Source organism: Hyposmocoma kahamanoa, unplaced genomic scaffold (genome assembly GCF_003589595.1).
Source record: "Hyposmocoma kahamanoa isolate Upper Pololo Valley unplaced genomic scaffold, ASM358959v1 265, whole genome shotgun sequence".
Lineage (NCBI taxonomy): Eukaryota > Metazoa > Arthropoda > Insecta > Lepidoptera > Cosmopterigidae > Hyposmocoma > Hyposmocoma kahamanoa.
Genome location: NW_020653767.1, coordinates 300,814 through 314,047, shown reverse-complemented (window position 1 = coordinate 314,047; position 13,234 = coordinate 300,814). Strand labels below are relative to the sequence as shown.

The window sequence follows — 13,234 nt, the reverse complement described above, 5'->3', positions numbered from 1 at the left end:
CAAGAGCACGTTAAGCTTTACACTTAAGACTTAAACCCAACTCTATGCCGCTTACGATAAAAACGGTCCAAAGTACAAAGTGTCAAGCTTGACGTGCTCGTGACTGTACAATTTGGACAGATAACATGAACCTGTAGCAATGGTAATAATCTCTGTACAAAGTACTAAAACCTAGTTTGCCACCCTTAGAGGTGAAATATTCTCTTCAAATTTATAAGGGAACATTACTTAGTCTTTCTAACATAAATAGAATCATCACACAACCACACAAATATACCTAATTATGACGTCAAAATTTTGTTTTCGTCAATAATTGAAAAATTATGTTAATAATGTAAAGAACGCTAACGTAACGTAAGCATGTTCAAGTACACAAGAAGTGTGTATGTTGTTTCTTCGACACGATGTACGGTAATAAAATTTATTGTTTACACAAGTCAATAAATCGGAAAGAATGTTCGTAACGCGAGTTATCGGAGAAGCGGAGAAAAATGTTTCGCGATCAAATGTTTTCACTTACAAAAAATATACGACTAAAGACATAAAAATCCGAGAAAACATGCTAAAATAAAAATCAATATGGACGTAACTGACAAATTATTGGAAAAAATTGGAAAAAGTATATTTATATGTTATAATTATTAATACAAAGATCAAATACTTAGAAAAAAATCCTTCCATGAGGCCAAACGCTATGCCAACTAAGTTAAAAAGAAAATCTTTATTTCAGACAACGAGTTCCACGATTTAAGAAAAGTGCTTATAAATTAGTGTTAGTAGTTACATTTTTTAACCTTTAACTAAGCCACGGAGCGAACCAGCGGACGTCACGAATTTTTCCATGTGCTTGTTATCGGATCTTTGTTTCTGGTTTTTGACGACTTTTTAGCCATATACATAATTGGTTTAAAAGTTGTTAAATTATTTGCCGCGCTAAGCATTTGATCTTTATCGCTCGCTCACTTTCATTCATTCATTTCTGAGTTCACTCTCAAGTAGTGGACTTGCAAAAATTGTTCTTGACTAGGCACTAACTAGGAAGGTCAAATAATATAAAAAGTGAAGCGTGCATGAATTACTAAAAGGTTGCATGAAGTATGAAGCAATGTTAAATGAATAAAATTAATTTAGAGGAAATGAAACTATTTTTCGAATCTCAAACTCAAAGTAAAATAATCTTTATATCATAGGTAAGAAAATTACACTTGAAATCGTCATACTGTTTAATTGTAATTGTAATTTTCAATATTAAATGCGCTTAACTTAAACAATGCTTGATTGACCAGGAACTATTATGATCTTAATGAAAATTTTTATTTAAAAAACCGCAGAAAACTTTTTCTTCGACGATTACTATATTTTTATATTGTAACCCTTTAAGGATAAAAATGCAAGGTGGCTCGAATTATGCGTCCGGGAGTGTATATATATTTGAATATATTGATCATTTACAATAACAAAGACCATAAGATCGAGACTACCTGCAAGCGCTTAACGGGTCACTACCACGGTTTTTTGTCATCCAAGTACGCAGAAGCTGCACAAAGTTTTTGTTTCATTATAGTTTTAAACATCGTAAATGGCAAATTTTGAGTATCAAATGGAATCTTAATACGGAAGCGTGTACATTGCGTTGCCCCATCTAAATCAGGTATACTTAATTTTTTCAAGACCAACGTTTCAGGTCCTTTACAGGTCCCACGGCTATTTAGATACAAAAAAAAGTTCATTTCCTATATACAATCGCGATTTTTTTATAATATCAAGTGACGGGAGGAGCAAGTCATGCGCCTGATGGTAAGCCACACGCCTGTCCATAACAGTTGCAGTGCCAATCAAAGTTTTAAATCACAAAGATCTGAGGGGCACTGCCACTGCGACCGTCACCCTTAGACAAAAGACAGCTACACTCTAACAACTTGATATAATTGGAATAATAAATATGTAGTTGAGAAGTGATGCATCACTGGGAGATCACAGCTCGTTCTAATACTACAAAAACTAGTAATTTCTTAATAAATGTAACAAAAAGCGTAGATTAAAGTCGAGGCTTTATTTTGCAGACCACGACGCGCGACGGTCAAGTTGTTGTCGTCAGGTGACATAATCAGTTAAACGAAAGAAAGCACCTGTCGGTCAATACGCGTTATTCTGTCACGAAAGTAAGTCAATGTGTCACGACAATAAATTATTCTACTCTTTAGAAAAGGCATTCTATCGCATTATTCACGCTAATAACATAGAGCGCAGTGAACGATACGCGTTTGCGCATTGGCGCATTCGCGTAAGGTCAAGCGCGTGCGCCGATCGTCGACAGCTATTATGCCATTAAGGTAGTTACAACACGTAGCATAAATTCATGGTTTGCAACTAGATTAAAATATAGAGTTCAAATTGTGTGTGTTTTCTCACTTATTTATGACTTAACTATATTATAATGATAACTATGCTATTAACTATAAACGCACACACACTCAACATAGCTTTACTATATCTGAAGGTGAGAGGAAAGGACGTTAAGACCCGATGTTAAGACCATATTTTGGAATCTAGATTTTTTCGCAACACGCAACAGTAAAAGATGTCAAGTTCTGCCATCATTTGTTTTTAACCGACTTCAAAAATGGAGGAGGTTCTCGATTCGTCTGTAGTTTTTTTTAATGTAAGTTACGCGATTACTCCGGCCACTTGTGGACCATAAAGAGAGAAAAATGGCCACCGGTGTTGACCACAACAAAAATTACCGGTGTTGTTATAATGAGACTGAAAAAATATTTACTATTTTATTCAAATTAATATTGTTATATAAATAAACTTACTACTAAACTTTTATGTTCTGTACTGAACAGATATTATTACCCAATATGTCGTTATTAACGAATACCAAGTGTGTGTGACTTACATGATTCAACCAATATACGAGCCACTACTGGACACAATAAAAGAAAGTCCATTTATATATTTTTCTTAAATTGTCATCGTTGAATTAATATTCTTTTTATTACACTAAGTGACAGGACGAACTAGTCGTGCACCTGGTAGTAAGCGACACGCCTGTCCATAACAGTTGCAGTGCCATTTCGAACTTTAAATTGCAAAGATGGGAGGGGCACTGCCACTGTGCCCGTCACCCTGAGACATAAGTTGACAAGTCCCGTGTGCCTGTAATTTCACTATCTTCAAAACCGGAACGCAGTAATGCAAAACCGGAACGCAGTAATGCTCACATTACTTCTCTGGACGAACTCTTTCACAAGGAGCTCTACTCCTACTATAAGTTTGCAAATATAATAATACAATGTTAAACTGCAGGACCCGTTGCCCGTAACTGTAAGTTGAACTGCATGGTTAACTCATAACAGCATGGTTTAATTACCATGGTCATTGACCAGCACCGCTCACGTTCTACCTCATGCCTATAGGAACACACTGATGTGTAAATTTTTTATTAGCAAGCTTACATCCAGTTTGCTGTCAAGGCTCTTTGTACAAAATCCATACAATAGGTTATTCTTAAAAAGTATTTGTTGTAAATTGTACCTTACAGTGCCTTTGCAGTGGGAATGGGCTTTACTGGATGGTGGCAAGATTTGTTAGCAGTAGAGCTCCTTGGGAAACAATTCGTCTAAGGAGAATTTTGAAGGGCGAAATTACAGGCACATGGGACTTGTCAACATGTGTCTCAGGGTGATGGACGTAGTGGAAGTGCCCCTCAGATCTTTGCGATTTAAAGCTCTGAACGGCAGTGTAACTGTTATGAACAGATGTGTCGCTTACCATCGGGCGCACGACTTTTTCCTCCCGTCAATTGGTAGGTATCATTAAAAAAGAGGAAGTTAAGGAGTCACCAGACTTATCAACGCGGAATCGGCTGGAGCTGGTCAAAATGAAACTTTATATCAATGCAATAAAAAAATGTTGTATTCAAACCGACGCGAACATCACACACAACATCTTTTTCACTCTTATTACATAGACATACGAAGGGCGGCTGAAAAGTAACCTACGTAAGTACGAAATAAAAGACGACTATGGCTACTTTTTACTCGACTACGGTAGGGTTATGTTTTTCAACCTTCATTTCTAAGTTTTCCTGTACAGCCTAAACGGCTTGATGGGTTTTGACTGATGACTTATGAGGTGTCGTTATATTCGTCTTGATTGAGAGAGTGTCATAGGCTATAAAATAGTAATGAGGGCTAATTTTTTCAGCTAAATATTTTTGTAGTCGGGTTTTTGGTTTTTAAATAATTTCAATATCTGTTAAAAAAGAAGGTCCTCATTTTTAAGCATCTATCTTTTTCGTCCAACATGTTGTCCATACAAAGCGAAACGTAATAAACAAAAGAATGTCGCTAATTTTGAAAAAAGAACTAACAGCGAATACGTCACAATAGTGGCCTGTGTTATTTTGAAATTGGAATTTAGTCAAAAGAGATTACTTCTCAACCGCCCATCGCAAAGCGTTTTCTGGCCGGCTTAACTTGAATTCCGTGTCGACAAGTGCAGCAACTCCCTTAGCAAGTACAACTACTTATGACCATAGATATACAAAATTTTTCTATATCTATGCTTATGACTATCATTTCCAAGTTACTTGTACTTGTAGCAATAGCTCTCGCCGACGGTGAAAGAAAGGTACAAAATCTACATTGTGCCAGCGTAACGGACTACGACCTAAATCACTTCTCTTCAGAGGAGACACGTGCCCAGCAGTGTAAGTGCACAACAGGTTGATAATGATAACGGCAAATGTAACCAACCTCTTTTTACCAGGTGGGCCGTGTAGACCGCAGGTGTGATTTTATTATAAAAAAAACAGAGAATTATTCAAAATACTTGTTCAATTTGCATTAATTGAATAGTCGTTATTATTCGACTCCGCTATATCAGAACATTATAGAAAGAAAGATTGGTAGGAAAGCGTGAGAGGGAAAGACAGAGGAAAATAGGTATAGACCAGATAAAGGAGCGGTGTGGAAAACACAAGGACGTACGAGGTAAGCGCGTCCATTTGAGACTACAGTGCAGCGTTAAATCGACTTTTTTTTATAATATCAAGTGACAGGACGAACGAGTTGTGCGCCTGGTGGTAAGCGACGACCATAGCAGTTGCAGTGACATTCAGAGTTTTAAAAAAGACCTTATGGGCACTGCCACTGCGCCCGTCACCCTGAGACATAAATTGACAGGCCCCATGTGCCTGTAATTTCACCAGCACCCTTAACCTTTAAAACCGGAACACAGTAATGCTGACATTACTGCTTGGCGGCAGAAATAGGTAACGTGGCAGTATTACTAAATTTCGAATATCAACAGAAGTCAAGTCTGTCTCTAATAAGACTGTAACATATACAGTTCACTGTTTTACAAAGGTTTCCTGCAAGGGTATGCTAACCTCTGAGTAGTGGAACGTGAGACATAGGAAAGTCAATAACGTATTCGTGATGCAGAACTATTGGCCGACTTAACTATATTTTGTTTCCGTTAAGTTCAACCACTTTGATAAACTGGTGTGGCCAGTTCTGCTATTACTGTTCTTCAATAATGGGTAATACTTTTATGAGGGTTCCGTGGCCGGGCTATGTACTGTGACAACCTGATCAAAGACAAATTGGGTCATCAAGAAGCATGTTTCTTCGGCCGAGAGTCGAATAACCAACAACCCCTAAGGATGCCTCGTGATGGTATTTGTGACTGTGTTATTTATAACTGTGGCCGAACGGTTACCATACCGGACTGCCACGCAGAGGTCTCAGGTGCATTCCCGGGCCGGGAGAAATATTTGTATGGCCTACATTCATTTCACTCGTGAGTTTGGATGTAACTTGTGGTTGTCTATGTGTCTGTCAATGGCACCCGCAACACAGGGTTTCCCTAGTGCGGGGTTATGTCGAGTGTGTGCGTTATTAATACTATCATATTATTATTATTATTTATTTTATTAATTGTTTTGAGGGACGGTGGGAAATTCCACTCAATGAGAAAAAGATTCAACACAAGCGCAGTGATTTAACCTCAACATCATCTTATTAACATGGACTTCCGCAAAGTAATGCCTAAATGTACTAATTAATTTTTGAGTGTTTTCTTTTTTCTCTATTTTTTGACGTAATGTCTGTTACAGCTCTATAAATAAAAAAATAAACATTTCACCACACGAGGTGCATGTTACCAATGGTATTCGAACGGTGTACCTGTCAATAGACAAGCAATCGTTCTGCGACTACGCGACCATCATTTGGCGTACCACCTTCACGAGAGTCACGCAGGGAGCCAACAAATGGCAATACTAATGGCACCCCGGCGTTTGGTTGGGAGGAAATTGATCGATTTCCTTTTTTACGAGCGCTTGCAATTTCCTGTATCTTTTTATATAAAAATTCGACCACGTATAACGAGCCTACAAAATAGATGAAATAAAAAACCGACAAGTGGAACTAGGCCTTGCCTAAGGATTTATTCGAAAAAAAAAATATATAACTCTAATTTTACTTAAATATTTATTGAATTGATATTCAATTATTATATTTATTTTAAACTCTTATTATTATTATTAATTATTATTATTATTAATATTTTTTATGTGACGAAATACTTTTGACGAAAGTCATTGAAAAACCAAATAAGTACAAAGATAGGAGAAGAAAGAACGACAACAAGCACATAGAAGAATTCGTGAGGTCCGCTGGTTCGTTTCGTGGCTTAGTTGGTATAGCGTCTGGCACGGTATGCTAGAAGAGGTCGGGTCGAATCCGGCCGGATCGAAAGATTTGTTCTAAGTTTTCGATGTTTGTATTATATAACAATCTAATTTTATTTGTTATACGGAAAAGCTGAAACTTTCCAGTTTTCCGTATAACAAAATTTAAATTAGAGTGACGTTTATTTTTTCTTCAACAAATTACTTTATATAATAATAACAAGGCACACACTCAACATAGCTCCGCACTAGGGAAACCCTGTGTCGCGGGTGCCATAGACACACACAAATTACACCCAAACTCACGAGAGAAATAAATATAGGCCATACAAATATTTCTCCCGACCCGGGAATCGAACCTGAGACCTCTGCGTGGCAGTCATGGTAACTGTTCGGCCACGGAGGCAGTTATCGCTCTCCTGTATATGAGAAATCCCAGGATCGAGAAGTGTAGTCACATTGACTTTTTTATTAAAGACAATAGGTTTTACATGTCCGCCTCCGTTCCCCGCGATGCGCAGTAGATCTGCGCAAAACAAACGTCTCTTACTGTTTTACAATTCCCATACTTTCACATTTCAATTAGTATTTGCCTCACAACTGTATGAAATCGAGAGTTTGCTCTCCCTGGCCGCGTACTGTGTCAACACACTCGTAGAGTTTCGTAGGTGTACCAATCTCCATAGAGGACTGAGAAGTAGAGTTTAATCATTACCTATGAAATAATTGACTTCTGGGCTAGTAAATCCCGAAGCGAGGTTTTGTAGAGTTCTTTCACATGTATTTCAGTAGCAGTAGAACCCATCGTGGAAGGGGTCTGCCAGGAACAGTATGCCATCAACCTATTTCTGCCGCCAAGCAGCAATGTGATCACGTATATGAACGTAACTATATATGCGACATGTTCTAGAAAATTATAGGTTTTTTTTGCTAACATAAAACCACAGGACGAAAAAAGACCTGAAAGGCGTGTAGTTTCACCCTTCAAAACCGGAACGCAGTAATGCTCACAGTACCGTTTGGCGGTAGAAATACAAAAGGTGGCAGTACTAACCTGGAAGAACTTTTCACAAGGAGCTCTACTGCTGCTAAAAAAATCCGTATAAAACAAAAAATATAAGAAACTGCTGTTTTTACCATAAAAAGTATTATGTCCTTTTACATTAAAGGTTCTTCTGACCGGCTTAATGCGATTCGACGTCGGTAAGTGTGGTAACACCCTTATATACTTTATGTTAAAATAAGCACGTCAGAAATGTTACAGTACTGCAGAGATTGAATATCAGTCTGTCGATCATCTTGCGCTTCGGGCAGCTAGCGCAACCGCAAGTCTGCAGTCTACACCGCAGTTTGTGTTACTTATTGCTTTTTAACACATTCACTGAGCACACGACCAGTAAGGTCCATAATTGATTACTTGCAATTGTTGTAACAACAACCACATCGAGTTCTTAGGCTTTCGCCATTTCGAATCTCAGATCTGAACGATCCGCAGCTCATTTGGTAAGAGCGGTAGCCCACGTTGTGGCATATCATTTCCGGGACAATTCTACTAGGGTAAGGGAGATGGGCCGTCTACTATTAGAATTAATTTGTCAGATGGCCATCTATCTAATTTGACGGTCAGAACATGGCCGTAACATTGTTTTCTACCAAGTTTTGAGAGCTTTTGATACTCATTGAGTACCTACAAAAATTTCACGTCATTCGCAATCCTTCCCACGATACAGCGCTGCGTCTGGGGCACTTCTTTATGAAAAAGACTCTAGTAAATTTGTAAAAACAACTTCTAAGTGTTAAGTCTAACTACTGGACACGGAGCAAAACGAAAAATTCCTTGACAATCCCGGATTACCCGGCCATCTGGCAAGGCTAATCGATGCTAGAACTAAAAATGTATGACAACGCTATTTGACAGTTTCAAACATCTTTTTGTCGCCGGTCTTCCAGAGTAGTCTCGTCGGTCATCCATAGTGGGTAAACGGCCGAAAGTAGGGCTCCTGAGATCCAGTCGGGGCGATGGAATTTTTCTTTGTACCATTAATATATATTTTTAATGTAGTTCAGAATAGAGTGGTTTGCATTAATATTAGACATAACTGTTTCGTGGATACTATCTCAGTCAGGCGTGACCGCAGGACATGTATACAAATAAATAACGTACCAGAATGTTTCAATAAACACTTTTTGTCTGTCGCTGCTAACTTTTCTCTAAATAGTGACCGTAATAGGGCAATTGACTATTTATCAACTTATGTAGATAGTAAACAACCACCAACCTACACATTGCCAACTATTACAAAGGACACAATTGACAAATGTCTAAAACAGCTTTTGAGTAGGGCTCCTGCTACACAGGACATATATGATATATCAGTCAATATACTTCTGTCTATCTGGCCAGTCATATCTACTCCACTGGTACACCTAGTTAACGAGTCGTTCTGCACGGGAGTATATCCTGACGTGCTGAAGAGCACACGTGTATGTCCTGTGTACAAGGGCAAAGGTGAGAGAAGCAAAGTCGATAACTATAGACCGATAACTATAGTGCCAAATATCTCAAAAATAATAGAATCGTTTCTTTCCTCACAAATAATGTCACATTTGGAGAATAATAATCTTGTCGCGAAAAACCAGTACGCCTATCGTAAACTCAAGTCCACCACCGCAGCTGCACAGAGAGTAGTAGACACAATAGTTACGGGGCTGGATGGGAAATGCAAGGTAGCAGGTGTGCTGTGTGACCTCTCCAAAGCGTTTGACGTAATCAGCCACGAATTGCTCTTGGAAAAACTATACCACTATGGTATACGACAAAGGACACATGATCTTCTAAAATCATTCTTATCTGGAAGAGTTCAAACAGTTGAGGTGGCGACAGCGGGGAACAAACTGCGCAGCACCACTGGTACCGTGAACCTGGGAATTCCCCAAGGATCTTCACTGGGAAATACACTCTTCCTGACATTTATTAACGACCTTCCGTCGCACATCACAGATGGCTTAGTGGTATTGTTCGCTGACGACACTACCGTAATTGTGTTTGCGCCAACGTATGACGAACTCAATACAAAAATAAACAAGGTTTATACCGGTTTAATGAATTGGTTCACTTCTAATGGTCTCATACTAAACGCTGCAAAATCCAGCCTAATCCTATTCTCCGGTAAATCGGTTCCGAGACCTGCGTGTTTAAACAGCCCAATGCCCATAAATGACCACAGTAAGTTCTTGGGATTTGTTCTAGATGACAATTTAACATGGAAACAACATATAAATGCTATGTGTGGTAGACTTAGTGGTGCCGCATATGCGCTAAAGAAGTTGAGACCTGTCGTTACCGATAGTATACTGCGTCAGACCTATTTTGCGTATTTCCATTCAATAATGTCATATGGCATCATTCTCTGGGGTGATTCCACTGACTCAGGTAGGGTGTTCGTTCTTCAAAAGCGAGCAATTAGAATCCTTGCTGGTGTATCACGCAGAATCTCTTGTAGAGACTTATTTGTAAAATGCAGGATAATGACGATGAGTTCGTTGTATTTGTATGAAACAATTACCTTTGTACGCAAGAACTTGCACACCTTTAAAAGGTGTGGAAGTGGCTATAATACCCGCTCCACAGGACGACTGCAGATAGTGCCACGACGCTTGGCACTCGCTGAAAAAAATCCGCGCGTAATAGGCCCGACATATTATGAGCATCTACCTGCTGATCTAAAAAATGAATCTAATGATGAAACATTTGATCGTCGACTGAAAAACCTTTTGTTGGATAATGCGTATTATTCTGTTGGAGAATATAGGAATGTGATATTGTAATTATTATTTTTTATTTCTCATTGTATTTGTTGTTATTATAAAATATATAGTTTAACTTGTGACTGTACAAATTGTACTCATATTAATTTATTTTGATTTTATATAATTTAATTAGAAATTTTTGACGATTCTTGTAAAACAATAAGTTATATTATAACTGTATTTATAAATGTAATGTAAGTTTACAAGAAAATAAATAAATCTAAATCTGTAGAGAACTCGAAACGTTGATTTGAAGGAAAAATAAATATAAGCGATTTAGATGTACTTTACGCCGCACTACTGAAGAAGAAGAGGGTTTAGCCTTCTATCCGTCACACTTACTGTTACGTACTCTGCCAATCGTTGTCGAAAGAAATCCATAACCATTTTTCGTTGGTAAAGTGTTGTTAAGTAAAAAATGATGTCCAGTAATGTCTATTTACCAGCATTGAGACGTAGTCGGGTGATGATAAAACTTGGGAGTGTGTTCAAAAGTAAGTGTAACTTAGATTATGTTAATAAAAGCGCGAGCGTACAGAACTCGCGCATGGGTTCCGCAATCGTCCTTATACCTTCTGCCAGTTAGTATACTTAAAATCATTGTAAAACATACATGTACGTAAATACTAATAAATACGCTCCAGATTTTTTTTAGATTTATTGCATATTTTAGGGAGTTAACAAACTTAATAGCGCAGAATGAGTTTGCGTTTCGTTTCCGCTCGGACCGCGGCCGCCGCCGACGCGAAACAACTTCAGTAGCAGTCGAGCTGCTTTTGAAAGAGTTCCTCCAGGGAAATACTGCCACCTTACCTATTTTTGCTGTCAAGCGGTAATGCCAGCAATACTGTGTTCCGGTTTTTAAGGGTAAGGGTGCTAATGAAATTACAGGCACATGGGACTTGTCAACTTATGTCTCAGGATGACGGGAGCAGTTGCAGTGCCCCTAAAATCTTTGCGATTTAAAGCTCTGAGTGGCATAGGCACTGTTATGGACAGGCATGTAGCCTACCGTCAGGCGCACGACGTCTTCTTCCCGTCACTTGTTATTATGAAAAAAAGACTCCTTTTTCGCTCTTATTGCATATTATCAAAAATTTCCTTACTTTCGTGTCGACAAAACTGGTTTTTTGTATAAAAACCAGCCCCGTAGCATGGCTACGCATGATAGTCGCGACACGCGCGATAAAATTGAAATAAGCGCGCGCTATTGGCTATCTAAATTAGATCTGATTGAGACAGCCAATAGCGCGCGCTTATTCTAATTTTATCGCACGCGTCGTGTCTGTCATGCGTAGCCATGCTACGGGGGCAGATGACTCCCTTACCAGCTAAGGGTAAGTGGGGAACTCGCAAAGAGGTCGTTAACCTTTTAAAAGGTATTTAGAGTAATCGCCCTATCTAATCTGTACATGCACATACATATATTGATAGGGCGTATATGAAACCAAAGACGACGAGAGTGTAATAGCATTTTTACTCCATTAAAAAAGGCTTATACGACGACGATGTAAGGGAAGGCTTCACAAATACAACTTATTAAAATTTATTGTACATTTTCATTTCTGTTTTTGGGTTAATATCATACTCCTGTACATCCAATTCTGTCTTGAACGGTGCAAAAAGTGCGCACGACTGACGGACGGACGTGACGAAACTATAAGGGTTCCGTTTTGCTGTCTACATAACCCTAAAAAGAAGCCGTGCAGAGTTAAAGGTGCATATAAGGCAACGGTAATAATATGTTTAACAGATACGGGTGTGGGAATGACAAGTGGTGTAAACAGAACTTTATCAGAGATAGGCAGTTAGGCACTCCCTTCGACTGCGTTCTTTGTGACATTACTTCAAGGAAAAGTTAACTTTAACTGTAATTTTTAACACTGTTTTCTGTTCGTTTGGTAGCTTATTCAAAATTCCGTGCCGGGTTCTACCGATTTCGAATCCACATCCAAAATTTAGTTACTTTTCGAAATAAAAATCAGTTGCAAACAGTAGAAGCTGCCATGACCCTTAGAAAACGACACGGGGGAGTCGACGTTGTTGGGAGTGGGCCAAAGACCCTTAATAAAACAACACGGGGAGAGTCGGCATCTATGGGCTCTAGCAAGAAACTTTAGAAAAACGACACGGGGAAGTCGACACATAGTGTCTTATAATGACGCTTAGATACAGCTAATGACACAGGAGGAATCGACATCTATGGGGTCTGGAAAGGACCTTTATAAAACGAGACGGGGTACGTCATCGATGGTATCCGGTAAAGACCGTTTGGCCTTACAACGACTAGCGGGTACTTACGGTAAGTGCGGTATTACGAGAGCGTATGTAAGTGTGTCAGCAGATCGCTAACTTTTAAACTAATTATGGCGAAGTGGAGCGATTCAATTAACTCCCATTAGGTATTTGCCGCGAGTATGAGGCACATACTCAATACGGTTCTAGGTAATGTTTATTTTAAGGTGATAAGTTTAAGTCTGTCTAATGGCAATTGAAGACGTGGACAGGGAAAACAGAGGCTAGAAGATATTCAGTTTCCTTCATCATCGTTACTTTCGCGCCTGTGCTTTTCGTCATCGTTTATAATGCGTACAACCGAGGAATATAATTCCCTGTCTGTGTTTCCGATCATACACAACCCGAATGTCTTTAAGGTGTGATTGAATATTTAATTGAGAGGTCACACATTGTAACATAATATCTTTCTTATAGAAATTACTA

At 38.7% G+C, this 13,234-nt stretch overlaps 1 protein-coding gene across 1 annotated transcript in view; it reads right to left on the bottom strand.

Moving 5' to 3' along the window:
* The window catches only part of LOC113228996 (spectrin beta chain, non-erythrocytic 2-like), a gene marked incomplete at its 3' end in the record, with an annotated part of 66,138 nt that overhangs the window by 42,906 nt on the left and 9,998 nt on the right, over positions 1-13,234 (bottom strand). The gene's annotated exons all lie outside the window — the stretch shown is intronic.